The 10,003-nt window shown below is 46.3% G+C and overlaps 1 long non-coding RNA gene across 1 annotated transcript; it reads right to left on the minus strand.

Annotated features, from left to right (window-relative positions):
• Positions 1 to 710: 710 nt before the first annotated feature.
• Positions 711 to 8,864, minus strand: LOC127046757 (uncharacterized). The gene is made up of 3 exons (XR_007773183.1): positions 8,495 to 8,864; positions 2,009 to 2,095; positions 711 to 909 (listed from the first exon to the last, which is right to left on the minus strand). It is a non-coding gene; the product is annotated as an uncharacterized LOC127046757 (long non-coding RNA).
• Between the last annotated feature and the right edge of the window lie 1,139 nt (positions 8,865 to 10,003).

The following is a 10,003-nucleotide window of genomic DNA, read 5'->3' on the forward strand; positions in this document are numbered from 1 at the left end:
TTGATTTCCTTTCCAAAGCTTTTAAGGGTAGATCCTCAGGTGTTTTAAGTCAGCATATCTCCAATGAAGTCCACAGAATTACGCTGATTTACACCAGCTGAAAATGTGGCCCAGTTTTCTTTTTCTACACCAAGGAAACCAAGGTATAAATAGAGGGAGTGTGAATGGGTTCATATCACTCAGTCCTCACTGCCCTTTAACTTCTCCTGTCATAACTTTTCCTTAAATATGTTTTTTCCATAACCCCCCTGGTAGCCTTCTTCACAATAGCTTCCTTTTATAGCAAGCCCTAGGGAAACATTTGTGGTTACTTGTATCTTTATTAATTAATGCTTTACCCTGATAACAATCACACAGTATATTTAACGGGTATATGTTACAGACTTCTAAGACACAGCCATCCCATGTGTTTGTGGGAACCTTGAGCTTAGTTAGGGCCTGTTAGTGATAGTGTGATAATGAAGTGTCATATTATCAAGATCTATACAGTGTTTGCAAAAGCATGGAGCACAGAAGATGTATAAATTAAAAGTTGTAGGCTGTTAAGAACTTATGGTAGGACTGCAGGAGGTATGTGATTGGTTTCATTTTCCTGAAGCTTTCAAACATTTGGGAAATACTACTTTAAATAATTCAAAACTGTATTGAACAAAGCACTGGAAACGGTGCTATACGGAACAAGCCTGCATTGCTAGAGGAACAGACTGGACTAGACAACATAAAAGGTCATTTTATTTCTACTTTCTCTCATTGCACAAGTCAGGAGCTAAGTGATTCATGGTAACAGTTCCAATGGAAATCCCCGAGTCACTGACCAAACATTTTTGAAGGATATCCAGCTACAGACAAGGATTCAAAGATCATCTCCCTGGGTATCCGAAGTGTTATATTTTCAGTGATTGTAGTTCTCTTCAGAAGCAATGTCAAAACAAGAAAAACACCACTGATAAAAGTTAATAGCAACACCAGAATGAACCAATACACCACACAGTACTAATTCTATTAGAATTTAGCAGGACACCTATAAGTAAAAAGAAGCAGTTTATGAACTTGTAACGTAGTAAAGCTAAATTTTCAAAGGTTTTGCACCATTACAGTGGGTTTTTGCCTCCGCATTTACAGGTGCAAGTAGAACTTGGGTTGCTGAGTATTTTCAGAGATGCAACGGAAGCACAAGAGAATTGCACCTGCCAGGAGCGATATGGGTGAGTGGGGCTAGGAAAAATGTGCACACCGTGGAATTTTCAACCAATCACACTGGGAGAAGCAGAATTTAGTCTAATCTGTATACAGTGAGAAGCCCACACTTGCCTTATTAATCCCACCATGTTTTATGGGGCAGATGTAGGAAAACCAGAACCAACTGTCAACTGGTGACAGAGACAGCATGAAACCTGTAAACATTTTGAGTGACACTGGACACTGAGGTCCCTGAAGGACGAGAGATCAGGGAAGGTGAAGGAAGGGGCCCAAATGACCCAGGCAAAACAAAGAATCAAACTGTTCTCTGCTAACAGGACCCACTCGGGGGGTGATGGGGAAGGCTTCTTGGATTTATCTGAGGAAGAAATCATCTGAAGGCACAAGTTTAACTCTGCAGTTGTCCTGCATTTCTCTGAGGTGTTGGCCAGGTTTTGAGAGTCAAACACAGAAGAGCCATACATTACCTGTAGTAGTCAAAATCACCTCAGCTCTGAGATTCCTTCACAACAGGAGTATTTCAGAGATTGAGTGGTGGCCATCACAGGACTAAACCAGTCTGCCATCTACACCTATGTTAATCAGTTTCTTTATGCCATTCTCAAGAGGTTTAATTTATATTGATTTCCTCCCACCAGCAGATGGCAAGTCCTATAAAATGTGGCCACTTGTGATGAATGCTGTACTTGTGTTCCTCCTAAGGGTACCTTCAGTCACTGAAATCTCCTTCAGAGACAGAAAAAAGCTCTACTCTATTCATATGCAGATTACCTACCATGTTAATTACATCATCACAGAAAAAACTGACCTAGCACTCAGAAGAATGACACAACTCCTCCATTGGCAGGTTCTCTGGACTAGCTGGGGAGTTTGGGACTGGCTGGAGTCCTACAGTCTGGGTAAATACAGATAAGTTAGTTACGGTAGCCTTAGAAGTCTTGGTAATGTGTTTACCATGTGCAAGACTGGTTGATATGCACATTTCCCTTTTGTTGGGGTCAGGGCCTACCGCTTGAAAATATGGATCATAACTCACACTGCAAAGCCCCCAGAAATAAACTATAATGCAGCTCTTCCTGACATCATTCTGTGACGCTTTGGGGGTTTCACCCAGACCAATAAGGGGTTGTGTCACTCCCTGCTCTGTAACCTTCGATGCCACTGTGCTGTGCAGCTTTGGCTCAGAGCCCTGGCATCAGCAGCCTGCTTACAGCCTCACCATAGCCTCCACCAGCCTGGTTACTCCTTGGAGGGTGACACCAAAAGCCCTTCCAGTCTCAAGTGTCCCCAGAACTGTCTTCTCTGCCGTGCTCAGCCCTTCTCACTGTAGCAGTCACAAAACCTTATCAAGTGTGCTGCTCCTTTAAAGAGACAGTCCACGGCACCAGCCTGTTAGTTTGGCTGAAGATTTTACTCCTCAGTTTGAAACACTGCACTAAGACGGTTGTTTAATAAAATAAGATTACGCTTACTAACAAAAAACAGATTTTTAAATGATGTCAAGTAGAATGAATTGGTTACAAACAAACAAACATACATTACTTACTAAGACCAAAACCTAACTTAACAAACGAGAGTCTTTTATTTAAAGTAGTCTTCTCACCCCCATTCTTCCAGCATGGTTGGCCAGTTTTTACTCAAGAGCCAACATATAGCTGAAAGTGTTTGGTTTGTCTTTTCAGATGAAGGATGCCAAAATGGCTTTTTCTCTGTTTATATTCTGAAAGTTTATTTTTGTTTTCAAAGCCAGGAAGCCCTCCCAGGGACTCAGCTTGCTGTGTCCCCCAGAGAGCTGGCACCACCTTAATTTTTGCAGTCTCCTCCCCGTGTCACGACAGGTAAGTGGCTATCTTCCCCACTCACTAATTTGATTGCTTTATTCACCTTTTATGTAAATGTGCTTCCATGATCTCTCCTTGCTCAATTTACATTGGAAACCAACATTCAAGCAGACAAAACCACATTCCTTTGTCTAGGGCCAGGCACATTTTAAGAACATATTTCCAGTACACATTTATAATTCTTTGTATGCTAACCATGCCTACTTCACACAAGGCTATTAATAATCAGTGAGATACTAGTTTTCCAGTGATATACAACAAGACACCCATTAAATTAATATCATGACAACACTGTGTGAGGTGCAATGAGCTGGTCAGACCAGCTGAGACACTCTGCTATATACCAGCGAGCCCTCTGGCATTGGTGTGTTCTTACGATCACACATTCCTTGTAAATTGTCCTTTTTGGATCAGCTCTGATGTGTTTGTCCCTGTGAATAGACACGGGAGAGTCACAGTGCTGCAGTGTCAGGGTGTGTGCTGGGGTGGGGTTATTGTGACATGCTGCAGTATGACATGGAAGCCTATAGTGATCTTCCTGGGAGGGTATATTGCTGCCATAGCAACATGCTTGTTGCCTGCCCAGTATTCCTCTGATATCTGGACAACAGTGGCTGAAGGAATGGTGACCTCCTGAACAATATGCAGGTACATGCAATTGATATTGTGCCTACACCTCCAACATGAATGAGTCACACTTCACTTCCCCTCCTGTGTGTCTTATTTCACCATGCTTCTCTCACCTATGACATGGAGCACTGTGCTGTCCCCTGTATGGACAATGGTGTTTATCTTTACCTAGTGATATTTTTGTTCCTCCATGGCTATTCTGTTTGTCTAGATGCTATCCTCTAAATCCTGGGAGGGAACCACATTTGAACCTGGTGCATGAGCACAGTGAATGCAAACTGGACACTTCAACATTATATCTATCTGCAGATGAAACTTCCTTATGTGATCACTTCCACCCTCTGCAGTCCTTTTTGTGTTTCCTTTAGTCCTGCATCTGTATCTCTCCTGAGGGAGTGGGTCGTTTCCCTTCTTCTTGCCATGCACAGGAAAATAAATTCTTGAATTACTACATCTGTCCATGGGTCCTTAAGTCATCTGCAGCCCAGCAGATTGGTCTTCTGTAACCTGCTCTTGCAGCTTAGGGACTGATCTGTTCCCTCCTCCTTTCTGTGCTATATTTTCTGGAAATCAGATGGGTGAATGGATGTATAATAGATACAGACAATTGTGCAATTCTCTCTCCACTTGCTTTTACTCCCATCCATTGTGCTGCTCATAATTGTTGACTTTGAAACTTTTGTTCCTTTTTGCTTATTTAAATTGACAGGACATCAGTGTAGCTCTAGCTTATGGCCTCTGCATAAATGACTGTAATAGGAAACTGGCACGTTTGAAAATTTAGCCCACAAGACGCAAGCTGGTGGAAAGATTTTTGCAGTGACAACCACATGCGAAGGAACAGCAGAATGAGACAATATCTAAAACCAAGATAACTTGTGAACAGGACATACTAAAGGTAATGGGAAATCTCAACAATCAGTCACAAATTAGGGTCAAATTCAACCCTGCTATAACTGCACTGAAGCCAATAGAGTTTCACTGCAGAAGTAACAGCAGTTTTAAGGACACAAGTACAGGGCTGCTTTCTTGTACATGGCCAGATTGACCCCTTTCAAACAGAAACCCACAGGAGGCAATGAGACAGTCAGGAAAACTCTGGTGCCCTTAGTGTTTAAGGAAAGAAATAGGAAAGGGACAATTCTCAACTATCACAGGAACTCAGTCACAGTAGAATAGGTGACAAAGAAAAATTAGAGTGCCTAACTACTGATGAGACACCGTCCCAGAGAAAGTAGAGGGAATGTCTGCTAGAGCAGGGGTTCTCAAACTGGGGGTCAGGACCCTTCAGGATCACAGTCGCAAGCTGTCAGCCTCCACCCCAAACCCTGCTTTGCCTCCAGCATTTTTAATGGTTTTTCATTTATAAGGGGGGAGAGGTCGCACTCAGACAGTTGGTATATGAAAGGGGTCACCAGTACAAAAGTTTGAGAACCACTGTGCTAGAGGATATATGCAGGATACAGTGATCAGAAACAAAAGAGAGGAGGACTTTATAGGAGAGATGCTGTCATTTGTAAAAACAGTCACCATGGAGTCACACAGAGATCATGCCTTAAAATAGGATATAATCTTGTGAAGAAAAAACAAAAGAAGCATAGCAGGGAAGCTATGGATATGATTACCCTAGACTAGGAAAAAGCTTTTGATACTGGAACACACAAAGGCTTATCCACAAAGCCAACAAGTGCAGTAAAGGAGACAGACTACTTAGATGAATAAAGAATAAGTGTGGAATCCAAAGACAAAAGGATGCAGTGCAGGATTGCAAAACCTAGAAAAGAATTATGTGAGACTGGAAAGGATGAGGAAATGTGGGAGGGCCAATGGGGACAATCCTGAGTTAAGTTTGATGATGGGTAACATATCCCAAAGAAGGACATATTGATTACCAACTCAGAAAGAGCTCTTTAAATCACAGCTGGAGCCCTGCCGCCACTACCCTGGGGCTGCGACAGTGGGGCTCGCCAGCAATTTAAAAGATCCGGGGCTCTGGCTGCTGTGGGGAGCCCAGGGCCCTTTAAATCACTGCTGGAGCCCCGCCACCACTACCCCGGGGCAGTGGCAGCGGGGCTCCACTGTCGATTTAAAGGGCCTGGGGCTCCCCACAGCAGCTGGAGCCTGGCGCTCTTTAAATCACCGCCGGTGCCCTGCTACCCTTACCCCGATATAATGGGGTTTCAGCTATAATGCAGTAGGGATTTTTGGTTCCCCACGACCACGTTATAGCAGGATAGAGGTGTATCTAAATTTAAGTTCATACTTAAGTACCTCATGGGGCCGATGTGTGCAAAGGTGTGCAAGATTGGAGCCTAGAGCATGTGCATTTCTCATGACCAGATGCAGTAACATGAACTTATGAAGAACATCAGCATGCTCTTCTGGAGCTAATCTTGATGATGTGATGTCAACTATGATCTGAGATAATTAGTTGTAGTACTTTGTAACCCCTATTTTGAAATGCTGCCATTTATACCAAACGGCATTGTGTTATTACTGCAATAATATTGTGTTATCTCTTTTTAAAAGCACAGGAGATAAACCCACTCAGAGAAAATAAAAAGACTAACAATAATTTAAAATTGCACAACCATAGTGTTGCAATTTAAAATGTTGCTAGTGGAGGTGAACCCCAGGAGCAGGGCATAGGCTAATTTCCACTAGTTACATCAGCGTAAAAACTAAAGTGCTTTGTCTCTATTAGGATTTTACATTGAGATAGGTTTCTTGATGTAAAGACGCACCTATTTTTGTAGTGAAGACTTAATTTGCTGGCTTAGTGTCCTCTCTCACACACTCTTCAGTAACCCACGGGTCCCCTCACACACTCCAGCTCTGAAGCTCCTTGGCTGGTAATTGTCTCAGCTGTGCTTTGTTGAATGGGAACAAAATCTCTGCTCCCTCACCATGCTCCCCATACAGTATCACCCATGCTCACAGCCATGGTCCCTGCTACGTATGCTACCCTGAGCCATTTCCCCTCACCTCCAGTTGATATTCCCCTCTCTGTTACTGAGCTAGCAATTGGCTAAATATTTAGCTCTGAGGAACCACAAGAAGTTAGTCCAAGTGAAAATAGCAGCAGCCAGCTGAGACTGCAGCAGAAGCAGAGCTAGTAATGTGCTCCTCACACTCCCTCAGCTCCTCAGAGCAGGGTTACAAAACATACTGGTAGGAATGCCTGAGTTCACGTGAGTATTGTCTACACGTCCGTTTCTTCCATTGCTACCACTGGTGGAGGAGCATTACAAGGCCCAAGAGTCTGAAACTTGAGTTAGTGTTTAGTAGGCAGGAAGCTATGGTGAAGTTGTAAGAAACACTCAGCTGGCTAACGATATAAGCTGGTTATCGTCCTTTTCCTTATCTATAGGTTAGTACCTCTTTAGATGAGCTCTGACTGAGTTAGGGCTGGATATGTTTACATGTTAGGGATTTTCAGCCAAGCTCATACAGTGTAGTGATGGGTGTGATATAAGAACTTAGAAGTTGTTTTAATATTATTTCCTAATCAGTCTTGTTTTAATAAGATGCACGTGGCCTTACATTATCTTGTTTGAGAAATTCACACAGCCTGTTGAACAAGTGATAACAAATCTTCAATCACTAAGTGACACTAAAGTAACAAAGGTGCAGACCCCCAGCCCTGAAATTTGTTGCATGAAAGTGAAGATTTGCACTAAGAACCACATTGACTTAAGTGAGGCTCCATCCAGACATAAGTTGCAGAATCTAAGCTTTACCTCTTGAGGTGTAGGAGGTAGACAAGGACTATGTCTTATTGTACATTCATCTATCCTAGCACAATGGGTCCCGGATTTCAGTTGGGGCCACAAGCTGCTATTGTACTACAAATAATAATAATTAACGTGATCTAGAACCTAACTCTGCTCAGAAATGTCAGACTGCACTGACAAAAGGGAACTGTCCTATAAGGTGTGTTTTGGTGCCAGGGATACATGTGTTACATGGGAAATACCTCATCACTGTGGATGAGAATTAAGTTACAGGAGCTTAAGAACTGTAATGCAAGAAGAGATTTAGCATGCTAATAAGCAGCCAAAGTTTTTGGTGTAGGTTACAGTGAAAAGGCAGAATAGAGATACTGCGCTGAGATGAAGGCACCCCACTCTGGCTGGGCCAGGAAAGGATTAAAAGAACCTTAGAAGAAAAGGAGAGAACCAGCTCCCCTACAAAAACAGCCTATGGGTGCTGTCTGGGATCCTCTGCTTAGTATCCCCCTCTGGCTACCTTAGGGTGACCACATGTCCCATTTTTAAAGGGACAATCCTGTTTTTTCTTATATAGGCACCTACTACCCCTCCCTCCCATCCCATTTTTTCACAGTTGCTATCTGGTAACCCTACTTATAGTCCCGTGACCCTCATGCCTGTTTTATCATTAGTTGTCCGCTGGAATTGCTTGGACTTTGGATCCAGTAGCGCCTCCCCTTAGGCTGGGGTGGGAGGAACTTTTAGCTGTGGGTGGGCTTGTATCCTCCCATCCCTGGATTCCCAATAGGTACAGAAACGGTGCTGTCTGGGGTTCTCTGCTTGGTGTCCCTTTCTGGTTCCCTGCTTTTGAGTCTGTAACCCTCACGCCCATTCTTGCATTGTCATTTGTTGTTGCCTGACTTTATTTGAACCCTAGGCCTAGTGGCGCCTCCCCTTAGACTGGAAGATAGACCTGCCAATGCAGGACAGCGCCAGCAATGGGTACCCTTAGAGGCCAGGCCCAAGAGCTGACCACAGGGAAACGTGAACTGATCATGGGATGTGAGTAGCATAGACACCTAAGCAGAGGTGAAAGTAACTCAAGGGACTTACCAGTACACAGGGCTGGGGTCCTCAGCGGGGGGCAGGGGAGCTTCAACACAAAGAGGCCAGGCCATTAAATCCCTGGGACTTTTAAATCCCAATTTAAACAGCCCAGGGCTCTGGATGCAGTAGCAGCAGCTGGGAGCCCCAGGTCCTTTAAATTGTCGCTAGAGCCCTGGGGTTTCCAGCCACTACCCTGGAGCTCCAGCAGCAGGGCTCTAGCAGCGATTTAAAGGGCCTGGGATTCCGGCTGCAGAAGTGGCGGCTGGGAGCCCCGGCTCTTTAAATCACCACCGGAGTCCCGGGGCTCCCAGCCACTACCCCAGGGCTCCAACAGCGGGGCTCTGGCGGTGATTTAAAGGGTCAGGGGCTCAGGCTGCTGCCCTTTTAAATTGCCGGCCTGGGAAGCTACCCGTGCCGGTATGGCCGGCTGCGTACTGGCTCTTGCCCATACGCCATAGCAGCTTAAAGTACGAACCCCAGTTTGGCGGGCACACTTGAAGCTAGCGCCTATATATACATAGATCACTTCAAAACGACCTCCCTTCGCCTTCTGTTACCGCCGATGCCGCACGACAAAGCAAATACCGGCTTGACCCTAGGGAAGGCAGCGGCCGCAGGCTTCTCGCCCCACCCCAATCGATCCCCGCATAGCGAGCACCCCGGGCCCGGGCAGCCCGGCAGCGGCGGCCGCGCGCAGGCCGAACCAAGGGCGCGCTCGCCAGCTGGGCCGGATCAGCTGACAGAGCGGCCCTTCCCAGCGGCAGCTAATCACGTGAGAGGAGAAGGCGGGGGAAGCAGCAGCAGCCACGCTACGCAACGATCTCGCGAGAGGAGAAAGCGGCGCCGGGGCAGCCGCTCTGTATAAATAGCGGGGCAGGCTGCCCTGGGTAGCTGCAGTGTTCGGGAGCCGGCCAGAGGGGAGCGAGCGGTCCGAGGGCAGCTTGGCGCTAGCGCAGGGGGTGTCTCTAGGCACAGGAAACCCAGCGGCGGATCAGCAGCGCTCTTTGCTCCCGGGTGAGTGAAGCCGCCCTGGGCCGCGCGGGATAGCCTGTCATCTACCGCGGTGGCGCATTTTAAGCGGCTGCGGAGCCCGGTTAACCCCCGTGGCTCGCTGCGGAGCGAGTCCCCGCTAATAGGGCTCGCCCCCCTTCGTGTACGGAGCTAGCATAGCGCTATGGTGGCTCTGGCCCTCCCGTGCCGCAGCGCCGGGGTGGCCGCCAGCGCAGCTGCTGACTGACACGCCTGCGGTACGCTTACAGGGGCTAGGGCACAGCGCACGCGGGTGTGGGGGCAGAGGGGAGTGGCTGTATTTCTGGGATGTCCAGTCTATCTGCAGTTTCCCTTTCAGCCGCACTCCTGTGCTAACCTGGGAGGCTGTTCAAGTCCGTCTCCCTGGTGGCAGACAGGGGTTTTTCTTGCTTTAATGGGGCATTTAAAATTTCAGTCCTAACGTTGTGTGACGCCTGCTTCATTGAGGTGGCGCTAGCAGGAGAGTTCTGTTGACAGTGGTCCTGG

This window comes from Gopherus flavomarginatus, chromosome 3, assembly GCF_025201925.1.
Source record: "Gopherus flavomarginatus isolate rGopFla2 chromosome 3, rGopFla2.mat.asm, whole genome shotgun sequence".
Taxonomy (NCBI): domain Eukaryota; kingdom Metazoa; phylum Chordata; order Testudines; family Testudinidae; genus Gopherus; species Gopherus flavomarginatus.